Raw genomic sequence first — 15,151 nt, forward strand, 5'->3', positions numbered from 1 at the left:
GTCTCTATACAGACTCTAAGAGCACCCATAGCACTAGCAGTGTAACTACTGGTAACCACTGCTTTAAGAAAAACTTTTGGCGTTAGTAGTCTATACCGATTAGAAAGGCATCAATATTTTTATGATCACAAAGCTACTCTCAAAATATCTTGAACATTTTTCTTGCCTAAAAACATGCATGAGATACTCCTTACATGTTTAATTCTCTGCATTTCATCAGCTGTTTGTATCCAGGCCTGGTCCTGCGGAGTGCTAGAGGATGCCAAGCACTCTCAAATGAAAGCAGGAGCAAAGCTGTAATAATAGGATACTGGCAAAACATATTTGGGGAACACTCCAGTTAGGGTTGGGAATCGAAAATCTATTCCAATTCCAGAATTGGACACTTGTTGTAAAATTTAAATTCTGCCTATCGATTCCTGTGTGCGCATCTTTTATTTTTAGCTGATGCAAAGGGGCTGTTAAAAAAATTATTTGTCTTTGAATCATTCATTCAAGAGATTCATTCAAAAACACTGATTCATCCAGTAATGAAACGAGTAAATCTTGAGAGAGTCATTGAATCATTCATTCATGAGATTCATTCAAAAACACTGATTCATCCAGTAATGAAACGAGTAAATCTTGAGAGAGTCATTGAATCATTCATTCATGAGATTCATTCAAAAACACTGATTCATCCAGTAATGAAACGAGTAAATCTTGAGAGAGTCATTGAATCATTCATTCATGAGATTCATTCAAAAACACTGATTCATCCAGTAATGAAACGAGTAAATCTTGAGAGAGTCATTGAATCATTCATTCATGAGATTCATTCAAAAACACTGATTCATCCAGTAATGAAACGAGTAAATCTTGAGAGAGTCATTGAATCATTCATTCATGAGATTCATTCAAAAACACTGATTCATCCAGTAATGAAACGAGTAAATCTTGAGAGAGTCATTGAATCATTCATTCATGAGATTCATTCAAAAACACTGATTCATCCAGTAATGAAACGAGTAAATCTTGAGAGAGTCATTGAATCATTCATTCATGAGATTCATTCAAAAACACTGATTCATCCAGTAATGAAACGAGTAAATCTTGAGAGAGTCATTGAATCATTCCATGCATAAATTCCATGAGATTTTGTTTACTTCTCTAAAGTTTTTTCTCCAGAATTGTGAGAGAACTACAAACTCCATTTATAAAAAAACAAAAAAAAAGTCTAAATTTATCCAGAATCATGCAGCTCTATTTTGCACACAAACAGTTCTAAATCGAGTCCAGTTTTTTTTGTTCACCAGAATAAATATGTTTCATAACTAAATGTTTAACTTTAACCACATTGGAATCAAAACTGGGAATCGATAAGAATCGGAATCGATGAGCAGAATCGGAATCAGAACTGGAATTAATCAAATTCAAATATTGGCTATTATTTTACATTTATGTTTTTCCACTTAATGGTTAAGGCTTACTTTATCATCAATTGCCATAGCCCGGCGTGAAAAACAGGTGCCTTTTCTGCACTGGAAAGGGTAAAGCATTGATTTACCATCTGTGAAAAGTTGTATTTTGCCGTTTTGTTAAAATCTTTTGTGGCCAAAATAGTGACATGCACAGAATCATATATTCATCTCAATTACTGATTTTTTTTTCTTCACACCCAACATTCTTGCAAACATACAAACACAGCAAACATAGTGGCTACCCCTCTTCCTCAATTAACTTTTGTGGAACCTGAGGCTCCTCCAGACATCTCAACTCCAGTATGGCCACCAGCAACCTCTGATGCCTCCAGAACCTCCACCTTGTGTTCCCACATTCTATAATATCCCCACTCCATTCAGCCTTGTGCATTCTGGGCCCCATATGCTAATATCCTCTCCTGCTCTGGCTGGCAGCATTCCTGTGGAAACCTGTGGGCACCACGAGCGGCTAACATGCAACTTTGCACTTCATCTGAACATGAAAGTCTTTCCTCACTTGTACATCATGGCCTGCCCAGCATTTCACCAACTCCTGGAAGGAGAAATCCAACAGTTTACTGCTCAGGTACAAGGGAACTGGGATATTTTATTTGACTTCAAGAAGAAAAAAAACTGAATGATCTCACCCAGGATGTTCATTCAGTTCAGTTCTTCCCACCACAAGAGTCAAATTGCTTAATGTGCTACAAAAGTGGCGGATAATAAGAGTCAGCATTTTCCTGTGTTGACCACTGCTAAACAACTAGAGGAGTCCGAATTAGACAAACTGACCAAAGAATGAAAAAAATGATCACAGATGAACTTCAAAAGGTGGAATCTACCTCGGTGTCGGAAGTACATTTCATGGAGGATCAACAGAGGTTCAGCAGGACATCAATAATGAGCACACTCGCACCCTGAAGAGAGCAGCCCGGAAAATGGAGTGCAGCTGGAGGAAAACATAACTAGAGGTATTTCATATTGCTTGGCGGGAAAGTAACCTATCCTACAGAAAAGCATTAAATATGCTATATCTTATAACTTTTTGTCTCTTTTAGAAGAAAACAAACATAACCCGAGGTATTTATTCAATACAGTGGCTAAAATTACGAAAAATAAAGCATCAACAAGTGTTGACATTTCCCAACAGCACAGCAGTAATGACTTTATGAACTACTTTACTTCCAAGATTGATACTATAAGAGATAAAATTGTAAGCATGCAGCCGTCAGCTACAGTATCGCATCAGATACAGATACTGCACTATAGATCCCCTGAGGAGTTTCTACTATAGGAGAGGAAGAGTTGTATAAAATTGTTAAATCATCTAAACCAACAACATGTATGTTAGACCCTATTCCATCTAAGCTCCTAAAAGAGGTGCTTCCAGAAGTCATAGATCCTCTTCTGACTATTATTAATTTGTTATTGTCATTAGGATATGTCCGCAAAACCTTAAAACTGGCTGTTATTAAGCCTCTCTTCAAAAAAAACATAACTTAATCCTAGAGATTTAGTTAATTACAGAACGATCTCGAATCTCCCTTTTCTGTCCAAGATAATAGAAAAGGTACTATCCTCACAATTATATTCCTTCTTAGAGAAAAATGGTATCTGTGAGGATTTCCAGTCAGGATTTAGACCGTATCATAGTACTGAGACTGCTCTCATTAGAGTTACAAATGACCTGCTCTTATCATCTGATCGTGGTTGTATCTCTCTATTAGTGCTACTGGATCTTAGTGCTGCGTTCAACACTATTGACCACAACATTCTTTTGAATGGACTAGAAAACTTTGTTGGCATTAGTGGAAGTGCACTAGCATGGTTCAGATCGTACTTAGAATACCTAGAATATCAAAATCAACTGCGGGTGGCAGATCATTTTCCCATTTAGCGCCCAAACTCTGGAATAATCTACCTAACATTGTTCGGGAGGCAGACACAATCTAATGAGGGATTAAGGACTGTATTCAATTCCCCTCCAATAATGATTTTAGACTGTGGGAATGTGGATACTATTGAGAAAACTTTGTGGAATATTTAATCGTTGTCGGTGTTTGGCCCATAAATGTTAGCAACAGTCATTTCTGTATTGTTTATAGATGCATTTATGATAATATAAGGTCCCTCTGGATCTGATATTTCTGTGTTGTTTGAAATTGATATATGTTTGTTGATTAGTATAGCAACTCCTCTCTTTTTTGAATTATATGAAGCACTGTAAATGTTACGGGGCGAGAGCCGTTCGTATCCATTTGCAAAGCTTTTATTAAAGACGTGGTCAAAACAGGCGAGGGTCAGACAATGGCAAACTGGTATATTGAGGGCAAGACACAAGAGTAGTCCAGTGAACGGGCGTGGTCGATCTCCAGCGAACAATGTCCAAACGGTAATCCAAAGGGTAAATCCGAAACACAGGCGATGGTCCAGGCGAGGGGTAAACAGTATCCTCCGAAAGCACCGGTTCCAGATGAAACCGGCGTACCGCGTCCCTTTCGAACGAAACTCTGACAGAGTGAAAGACCAACGAGTGGAATATGTTCAGGTACGAGTTTTGATATCGTATGAAGTATTGTGTACCATCACAGTATAGCAGTTTATGCTGCCATTTGTGCCCTCTTGAACTGTGCTTCAGGGCAGTGATTTACTCTACTGTGCTTCATGTGTTTTGCAGAGAATCTTTGAGATTGAAGGCCGGCCAGTTCCCCATGAAATTATCTTTGTGGATGAGGCTGGTTTCAACCTGACCAAAAGAAGGAGAAGGGGGAGGAACATATTTGGCCATCGGGCTATTGTAAATGTCCCTGGTCAGCGCGGAGGGAATGTCATTATGTGTGCAGCCATCAGCCAACGAGGGGTACTCCACCGTCATGCCATTCTAGGACCCTATAACACTATGCTCCTTCTTGCTTTCCTTGACGGTCTAAGAGAGCATATGTTCCAGCTGGACCTCAGGGAACCAGCACAGCCAGAGCAGCCTCGTTACATTGTTGTTTGGGATAATGTCAGCTTCCATCGCGCTGCTCTGGTTCGTGACTGGTTTACCAATAACCCGAGGTTTTCTAACAACTTTCTGCCTGCATACTCTCCCTTTCTAAACCCGATAGAGGAGTTTTTTTCGGTATGGCGGTGGAAAGTGTATGACTGAGAACCTTATATCCATGCTCTGTGCCTCCAGGCCATGGAAGAAGCCTGCCTAGACATATCAGTAGATGCATGCCAGGGGCGGATCAGGCATGCAAGAGGATTTTACCCTCGCTGCCTGGCTAGGGCCAATATAGCCTGTGATGTGGACGAGATTATCTTGCCTGACCCAGAACAAAGAGGCGGAATAATTTTTTTTGTATACATTGGTTGTGTCTTTTGTGTTCATGTGAAAAATGTTTTGAGGGGGAGAACCACAAGCAACACAACTTACCAGTTTTGGATATATTGTTTTGAATTTATTGCACCAGTGTGTAATACTATGTTATAGTGTGTGTGTGTGTGTGTGTTTTTGAAAGCTTGTGTGTGATGTCTGAGGGAAAAGTCTGGTTTTTCAGCAAGAGTGAATGGTTTTGAGTGTAGAGCTTAATTTTGACCTGAAAATAGGATGTTTGGGGAGTTGGGGAGACGTTATGGATTTGTGTTTACTGTTTTGAGAATACAAGGCATAGTTTCAAGAAATGTGTTTAAGCAATCGAGAAAAACTGTAAATAAGTCCACACATTTTCAGCACTACCTTTTCACTTTGCATTTGAAATATTTACCTTAATGTAAATCCTGAGAGTAGTTTTTAACACCAACATAGCTCTCTTTGGTGTGTTCATTAAAGTTTTTTTGAGAGAGGCATGAACAGCTCAAATGTTTCAATTAACTGCATCTTGGTTATGTTTTTTTTTCCATTCATCTTTACAGTGCTAGACCTACATACGTGCTTTCCATTGATGTATGGTTTTTTAGGATAGGACAATATTTTAAAATCTGGAATCTGAGGGCGCAAAAAAAGTCTAAATATTGAGAAAATCATCTTTAAAGTTGTTCAAATGAAGTTCTTAGCAATGCATATTACTAATCAAACATTCAGTTTTTAAAATCTGTAATCTGAGGGCGCAAAAAAAGTCTAAATATTGAGAAAATCATCTTTAAAGTTGTTCAAATGAAGTTCTTAGCAATGCATATTACTAATCAAACATTAAGTTTTGATATATTTACGGTAGGAAATTGACAAAATATCTTCATGGAACATGATCTTTACTTAATATCCTAATGATTTTTGGCATAAAAGAGAAATGTACAATTTTGACCCATACAATGTATTGTTGGCTATTGCTACAAATATCCCCCAGCGACTCAACACTGCTTTTGTGCTGCAGGGACACAAATAATACGCAGCTTCTCTTGTGTTTTAAATGTTACTGGAATACTGACTACAACTACTACAGGTGTCTACATGTGCATTCCTGCAGGAATGATTTGAAAATGCAAGTCAAGTGTTTTGCAGTAACTAACTGTAGTTTTTTGTTGGCCACGGAGGTAAAACGGACATTGGAGATCATATTCAGACAGCTAAGCACAAGAGGAGAGAAGGAGCTTCAGTTCTGCGGTTCCAGCAGAAAACAGCATAAGCAGAAGTTCCTTCTCATGCTGCTTCTTCATGTCACTGTACACAGCTACAGACTGCTGGACTGCCAGTCATGCTTTTTCATATAGAGCTTTAAACATTCTAGTTTTGGTCAGTATATATAGTGTCCGTGACTGATTGGTAATAGAGAGAGAGTGGAGAGCAGGAGTGGATGCGGAGTCTGATGAAGACATGACAGATATTGGCACCCTTTCACATTCTGCAAATAATCCACAATGTTTTGCAGAAAACTGTTGAGATTAAAATATATTTTGGGATCCACGTATTTGTCTTCAGTGTGAAAAAGGAATCTTGTAATTACATAGAGAATACCAAAAAGGTCTCAGATACCTTGGCACCCTCTAATAGTAGGTGAAAATAAACAGATTTCAAGCTTGAGATTAACCTCTCTCCATAAACACCTGTCGCAGTGACAGTGTCTGAACAGATTCAATAACATCAGTTCATTCAAATTACCATGTTTAATGCACTGAAGTTTCATGACAAACATTTATCTTGGCCGGTATCTGATCCACCTGCAGGCACCCACATACTCTCTGTATGTTTCAAGCAAAGAAATACAAGAGCTTTCTCTGAAAATGTATGTGCAGCATGGCCTGATTTCTGTACGATGTGTGTGTGTGAGTGAGTGAGAGAGTGAGTGCTTTAATATTATTTTTAGGAAATTATTAATAAATATTAAGCTGTTCAGATGTTGCTTATTTGTGCACATTAATGCATATTGTGATCGCTTATTTATCTATTACATTTTCATAAACAATGTTGCATTAATTGAATTATTGGTATATGAGTACCAAAATGTTTGTGCGCATACTCAATAGTTGACATATGCATAATCATTTTTTTTACATCAGTTTCTGGCTTTATAAATCCTGATTTGTTTCTCATATTTTACATGGAATAAAATCCATAGTTCCATTTGATCATACAATGCATTTCATAAATGAGGCTGCACAACTCGCATTATTGACAGGATTGATCACAAGATGGTTTAACAAAATGTAACTCAAAAAATCTTATTGAAAAAATCAAGACAAATGAGACATCCAACAGAAGTAAAAATCTTGTTTCCTTAGAATCACTCAGAAACTACATAGGAATGGGTCAGTACTGAACAAAAGCACAGGGTAAAACAGAGCTTAAATAAGGCAAAACATATGCCAACAATGTAATTCAACAATTCTCCTGATTACTGGCCGATCTAGAGTTCCCCGGGAACATGGTGCCATCTTGTGGAGTAAACCCATTTAGTTTTCTTACACATGCTATTGCTACCCTTTCTGAAATCACCAACCCTACCTTTAAAACACACTAAAACTGATCAGTTTAAAGGCTCATCTATCATAATATCTCAGATCAATTCCCTTTTCTGTCCTCTTTCATCTATGTCTTGGTTGAAATCACAGCATTGTGCAGCATCTGATGATCTTTTGTTCCTCACGGCATCCTCGTGATAAGCTGTTAAATTTATTCCAAGAGCTTTCCTTATTGAAATGTTTGCAAGCTAGTTGAAAATTTGCACTAATTCATCTGAATTTAATTTATTATTAAATTGTGATTCTTTGAAAAGCACTTATAATTCAATGAAATTAGTAATTCCATAATATTTTGTATAAGTAATTTATTTAAAGGGGTCATATGATGCTGCTAAAAAGAACATTATGTTGTGTATTTGGTGTAATGAAATGTTTATGCGGTTTAAGGTTCAAAAAACACATTATGTTCCACATACTGTACATTATTGTTTCTCCTCTATGCCCCGCCTTTCTGAAACGCGTAGATTTTTACAAAGCTCATCGCTCTGAAAAGGCGAGGTGTGCTGTGATTGGCCAGCTATCCAGTGCGTTGTGATTGGCCGAATACCTCAAGCGTGAGACGGAAATGTTACGCCCCTCACCATACTGTGATGCCCTGTCCCGGCGCGACGAGACAAAAACATTAAAACCCATTATAAACCAGGCATTTGTTGCATCCAGTGGGGACATAATTACTGATTATAATAACTTATACTGTCTTTTTAAACGTTGCGTTGCATCGCGCCGCATCGCGCCGCGTAAACATAAAACCATGTCTGCATTTGTGATCGGAGAAATGACAAACAACAAGCCCTACTCTACACTGCCCAAAAAAACTTGCTTTAAATATATAAAATATAAAAACTCTTTAAATATAAAAAACTTACTTACAGTCTTTGAGTCAGAACAGCCGGCATTGTAGTCTACTCTCCCAGGATCAGGAGACAGTCCTCCATAAAATGTGCTGCACACATCTGAATATTTGGGTTGAACTGTTCTGGAACAGTGTTGTAAATACAACTTAACCACTGATTTCTAGTCGTGTTCATTTTTTGAAGGCCAAACAAAGTAGTTTCGCTTTCACAACGAAACACAGCGTTACACAAGGCGGCCTAGAGTGAGCAGAAGCTGGGGGATAAAGTGAGGAACGGACGGGGGGCTGAGTGAGCAGAGGCAGCGGATTCGACGAAGGAGATACCACAGACGGAGCAGAAGACCCCCACGGAGGAGCAGAAGACCACCAGGCCGGAGCCGACAGAGCAGAAGACCTCCATGACAGAGCAGACGGGACAGAGGCCCACTGGGGCAGAGCAGGCAGAGCAGAAGCCCACCAGGGTGGAACAGAAGACCTCCATGGCAGAGCAGGCAGAGCAGGAACCCACCAGGGCGGAGCAGACGGGACATTGGCCCACCAGAGCATGTCGGCAGACCACCACGGCGGACCAGAGTGATCAGGAACCCATGGCAGGGACTGGGGCCTAGGGAAAACTGAAACATAGGAGACAGACAGTACATTTACGGTCTCAAGGATTGAGGCAGGAAATACAGTGGGCTTATTAACGGTCTCTTTGGGCATGACTGACAGTGCTAAAAGTTCAGTGTAGGTCTCCTTGAGAGTGGCTGGACAGACAGACAGTTCAAAGTTTGGGGCATGGGCAAAAACTGAGTGGGTTGACAGTTCACAGTTAGATTCAAGAGCAGAACTAAGGCAGGCAGACCTTGTAAAAACTGTGTAAAAAAAGTGTAAAACTGGATGTATTGACTGAAAATGGACTAACAAACAATTCATAAACTGATACTGGGCAGGCAGATAGTATGACATCAGAACTGTCAGTGGGATCTGAACAGACAGGTGATTTGACATCAGGCTCATTGACTGAAACTGGGCCGGAAGACAGTTCATAAACAGGCTTACAGACTTGGATTGGCAAGATAGATGATTCAAAATCAGATACCCTGGGTAAAACAAGACAGGCAGACAGTTCAAACTCAAGGTCATCGACTGAAACTAGACTGGCAGACATTTGAATGAGTGAACTGGCAGACAATTCACAGTCAGACTCATTCGTTGAGACAGGACAGACAGATAGATCAAAATTAAACTCATTGACTAAAGTGGGATAGACATACTGTTCACTAGAGGTCTCTTTGGCAATAATAGGGTTAACAGGGCATACAGAAAGTTCATTTAAGGTTTCTATGACCATGATAGGCAGGGATGAGAGTTCCTGAATGGCTCTTGTAGCCGCTACAGAACAGTCAGGAAGTTCACAGACAGCATCCTCTGGTATGACAGACAAGGCTGAGAGTTCAGAGACAGCTTTTTCGGCTGGGTCGGTACTGGACGAAAGTTCATAGACAGTCTCTGCAGCTAGGTTGGGACAGAGCAATAGTTCACAGATGGCCTCCTTGGCCGTAACAAGACAGACTGAGGGTTCGGAAACGGCCTCAATAGCCGTGACAGGACAGGCAGAGAGTTCACAGATGGCCTCCATAGCCGGCCTCCATAGCTGTGACAGGACAAGCAGAGCGTTCACAAACGGCCTCCATAGCTGTGACAGGACAGGCAGAGTGTTCACAGACGGCCTCCATAGTTGTGACAGGATGGGCAGAGAGTTCACAAACGGCCTCCATGGCCATGACAGGACAGGCAGAGAGTTCACCAACGGCCTTCATAGCCGTGACAGGACAGGCAGAGAGTTCACCAACGGCCTTCATAGCCGTGACAGGACAGGCAGAGAGGTCACCGACGGCCTCCGCCGTGACAGGACAGGCAGAGAGTTCACCAACGGCCTTCATAGCCGTGACAGGACAGGCAGAGAGTTCACAGACGGCCTCCTTGGCCGGAACAGAACAGGACGAGAGTTCACAAGTGGATTCTACTGACACCTCTGGAGGTTCTGCAGTGGATGCCGCCACCTCTGGAGGTTCTACAGCAATACCAGCAGGAAACAGGGAGAGTTCATTAACATTCTCCTTAACAGGACAGGTACAGTGTTCAGCAACGGTTCCTTTGACCGTGACAGGACAGACTGAGAACTCATAAACGGCCTCCTTGGCCGTGGCTGGGCAGGCAGAGAGTTCATTAATGGATACCACTGACACCTCTGGAGGTTCTGCAGCGGTTGCCGCCACCTCTGGAGGTTCTACAGCAGTAAGATCAGGAAACAGGGATAAGTCAGTAACGGTCTCTTCGACCACAACACGACAGGCTGAGAGTGCGTCGATGGGCGCCATCACCACGCAAGGAGCTGAAGCGAGCGCCTCTACCTCGGAAGGTTCTGGGGTTGGTGTATGCAGCCCAAACACAAAATAAAGCGATCCCCATCAAGGGAAGTGCTTCAGACAGGGGTATCAGATCAGGAACAGGAGGGCTAGAGTGATTGGTTTGGAGATACCAGCTGCGCGTGTAGACACCAGCGGTGCATCCCCCTCACACTGGATACCAGACTGGGATACCGAAGGACTGACCTTGATAATCTGGGTGCAACAGACAGGATGTGACAAGACTCTGGATGATCAGCTGTGATGTGTCAATCTGGATGATCAGCTGTGAGGTGACGTGACTCTGGATGATCAGCTGTGATGTGACGTGACTCTGGATGATCAGCTGTGAAGTGACAAGACTCTGGAAGATCAGCTGTGATGTGACAAGACTCTGGCAGATCAGCTGAGACTTGACTTGACTCAGCAATGGAAGCTGTGACTTGACTTGACTCATGAAGATCTGCTGTGACTCGACTTGACTCCTGAAGATCAGCTGTGACTTGACTTGACTCATGAAGATCAGCTTTGACTTGACTTGACTCAGGAAGATCAGTTGTGACTTGATTTGCCTCATGACGATCAACGGTGACTTGATTTGCCTCATGACGATCAACGGTGAATTGACTTGCCTCATTACGATCAACGGTGACTTGACTTGACTCTGGAAGATCAATGGTGACTTGACTTGACTCTGGAAGATCAACTGTGACTTGACTGGACTCATAAAGATCAACTGTGATTTGACTTGATTCATGACGATCAACTGTGACTTGACTTGACTCATGAAGAACAGCTGTGACTTGACTTGATTCATGAAGATCTGCTGTGACTTGACTTGCCTTATGACGATTGTGACGAGTGGAGCGGGGCCAAGAGCCGTGGGAACGGAGCGAGGCCGGTGGAGTAATTGATAATGAGCGACACCTGCATCACTCACCGGACTCGAGTCTCACGGAGGAGCTCCGGAAGGATACAAAGGAGGAGTGACGACAGTGAAAGATGAGAGAGGACCAGGCCTGGAGCAGGCCTCGCTCCGTTCCCACGGCTCTCGGCCCCGCCCCACTCGTCACAACGATTAACTGTAATTTGACTTGATTCATGACGATCAACTGTGACTTGACTTGACTCATGAAGAACAGCTGTGACTTGACTTGATTCATGAAGATCAGCTGTGACTTGACTTGCCTTATGACGATCAACTGTGATTTGACTTGATTAATGACGATCAATTGTGACTTGACTTGACTCATAAAGAACAGCTGTGACTCGACTTGACTCATGAAGATCAGCTGTGACATAGCGGGGCACTGTTGTGTCCGACATTTTGCGATCAGGCTCCACTGTCGCCACCCTTTTGTGAGAGTGCTCTAGTGCGGCCGCCATTACACAAGCGGACTCGGTGTCATGTTTCTCCGCAACACCCACTATGAACACGGAATCGACACACAGCAGAGCAAAATCCAAAAAATAGCTTAGAGAAGAACGAGGACCCTCACGGGTTAATCATGACTTTAAGGGTTCATTTACTCCATCACAGAAAAAGTCTATCAGTACACAGTCTGGCAAATCAGAATAACACGCAATGTCCAGATAGTCTTGAATATAGCCTTCAAGCGGGCGTGTGCCCTGCTTTAAGGCTAATAATAGTTTTGCAGTGTCCATACCTGGCCAATGTCCACGGGAATAGCTGCTGGATCCTTGTGTGGCCAAGTATTCTGTTACGGGGCGAACGAGATGTGAGACGTGCGGATCCATCTGCAAAGCTTTTATTTAAAGGCGTGGTCATAAAAACAGACAAACAGGTATATTGAGGGCAAGACAAAAGTGTAATCCAAACCGGGCGTGAGTCAGTCGACAGCGAACGTTATCCAGAGGGCTTGACAAGAGGGGAAATCCAATAACACGAGCAGTAGTCCAGGCGAGGTGCAAACACAGTCCGAAACAGAAAGGCAAAGGGTTAATCCAAGATAAACAGGCAATAATTAGTTAACACGGGAAAGCAGGCAAGACAAGACTATGACTAGACTTTGACTAGAACTAAGGACTAGAAACTAGGGCAGGAAACTGGCTCCGTAATGTGCTACCACTAGGAGAGCGATATACGCAAACAATACTCGGCAGTTTGAAAAGGATCTGAGAGGGTGTAATATAGTGAGTGTGTGATTGGTTACAGCTGTGTGCAATCAGTGCAATGGATGATGGGATATGTAGTCCGGGATGACATGCAACATTTTGTGTAGTGTGAGAGTCAATGTAACGGAAGGGTGACCTCTGGTGGCGATCGAACGTAAGTCCATGGAGAGGATTCGTGACAGCTACATGTTTGAAGGATGAGGCTGAATTTTTTTTCTTTTCTCTACTCAACCTTAAAGTTAAATTTTTGCAGATGGAGAGCCCAGTGGATTAGACTTCTTTTGATTTCTGTGGATTTCATCACCCACTGAAGCTCAGTAACTACTGTGAAGAGCTGTAGTTTAAAATAGTTGCCATTTTTCTTATGCCCATACTACTGCAAGACAGTCTTTTACAGTAGCTGAATAATTCATTTCAGCTTTGATTAATGTTCGGCTGCCATAAGCTATGACTTCTTCCATACCTTGTTTTTTTCATTGTCAACACTGCACCCAGTCCTGAGTCACCGGCATCAGTGTAGACAACAAGCTGGAGGTCAGGATAACCCAGGATGGGGGGTGAGGTGAGATATGTCTTGTTGACACTGTGGTGACCACTGAAAAGTACATCCCTTTTTCTTCAAGGCATTTATAGGCTGTGGTATCTGAAAGAAACTGGGCACAAACTGATGGCACCATCCTACCAACCCGAGAAACTGCTGAACTTCTTAAGGTTCTTGGGTGGCGGGAAGGAACAGATGGCCTCTACTTTGCTGGGGTCAGCAGAGATGCCTTTTGTGTTTCCCACATGTCCCAGAAATTTACATTCCTGGTACTTCACCTAGAACAGTCTCCATCAATCTCTGAAATGCTGCTGGAGCATTTTTCAACCTGAATGGCATGACTTTTAATTAATTTAAACCAGATGGAGTGATGAAAGCAGTCTTGGACTTGCTCTCTGGTTCCATCGTCACTGAGGGATTCCAAGATCTCTGTGAAATTTTGCAGAGGATAGTCTGGTAGTCCACACAGAAGCTAAAGCTGCCACCTTTCTTTGGGACCAGGAAAACAGGTGAGGCCCAATCAGAGTTTGAACGTTCTTTGAGGGCATTCGTCAACATTTCTTTAATCTGGTCTTGTACTACATCTTGTTTTTCTTGGGTTAGTCGGTGTGGGTGCTGTTTGATGGGTAGAGGTTGAAGAGTACAATGCTGGAGTGTCGTCATTCTTCCAAATCAGAGGACTTGAAAATTGTTTTCTAGAAGGTGAAGTAACTGGCATTTTCCTTTGGGAGGCAAGTGTGCTTTGTCTACTACAGTTCTTAATAAAGTTTTGTCATCCTGATTATCCAGTGGCCTGGATGGCCTTGGAACAGTGAGAGGGTTTGGTTTGACGAATATCCTTTCCAGCCTGGACAAGCTAGTATTCCTTCTAGAAAAAAGGGAAATCTGAAAAAGAAATCACCACATTTTAATAGGGAATGAATGAATAAGAAATGAATAAAAAATCTACTGTTAGAGAACGTTATCATGAATGCCATACCAGAATGACTTGTGTGTGACAAGTCTCTGTCTTCAAGTCCAAGTCAAGGATCATAGGTCCAAGTCAAATTGCAAAGTTTTTTATTAGTTTTTTTGTGCGACTTTCATGTAATTCGAGTTTCCATCTCGTCTGTGAGAAAAAAGTTTTGAAAAGTGATTTCTGTTAAATAAAAGATCTCCTTTTGAAGTGGACTTTGAGCTTTGTAACTTTGCAGATCTTTTTTATGCTGAAACAGCAACATTACAGACTAACTAAAGTTGAAAAAGCATAATAGGAACCCTTTAAAATGCTGAGCGCCATGATAATCTACTGCGCTAATTCCCGCAAACTTCAGCCGTCCTCTGTTAGGCTGCGTTTACACTGGCACAAAAAATCAGATCTTTCGCTCACAACTGACACAGATCGGAATTTGTTACACACGTGTAAACACAAAAACCCGCACGAGATCCGATTCTTTTGCATCCGATCTGAGCCACTTCCAAATGTGGATTTTAATCGGATACACATCTGATATCTGGACATCCGACCTATGTCTAAACACACATACCCGATTCTCCACAGAACTCCCAATGCGAGGGCGACACGTTTGCCCATAAAGATTTTTAATGGCGTTTTAATGCCGGCGTGCTGTATGCGCTCGCATTTTATTGAGATGGAAACTTTTTATAGGTAAGAAATTGCACATTCAGGAGCTGGTTTTCAACCCGCGCCCCGTGAATTTTGAAAATACAACAGCTAAAAGCTACATATATTTCTTAGCAATGAGGTGATAACTTAGCAGTTTTTGTAATTAAACCGACAAGCTTGTTTGCAATGCTTCACAATCGCTCGCTCGCACGTGGGTGCATG

This window comes from Sinocyclocheilus grahami, unplaced genomic scaffold (assembly GCF_001515645.1).
Source record: "Sinocyclocheilus grahami isolate Dianchi unplaced genomic scaffold, SAMN03320097.WGS_v1.1 scaffold1034.1, whole genome shotgun sequence".
NCBI lineage: Eukaryota > Metazoa > Chordata > Actinopteri > Cypriniformes > Cyprinidae > Sinocyclocheilus > Sinocyclocheilus grahami.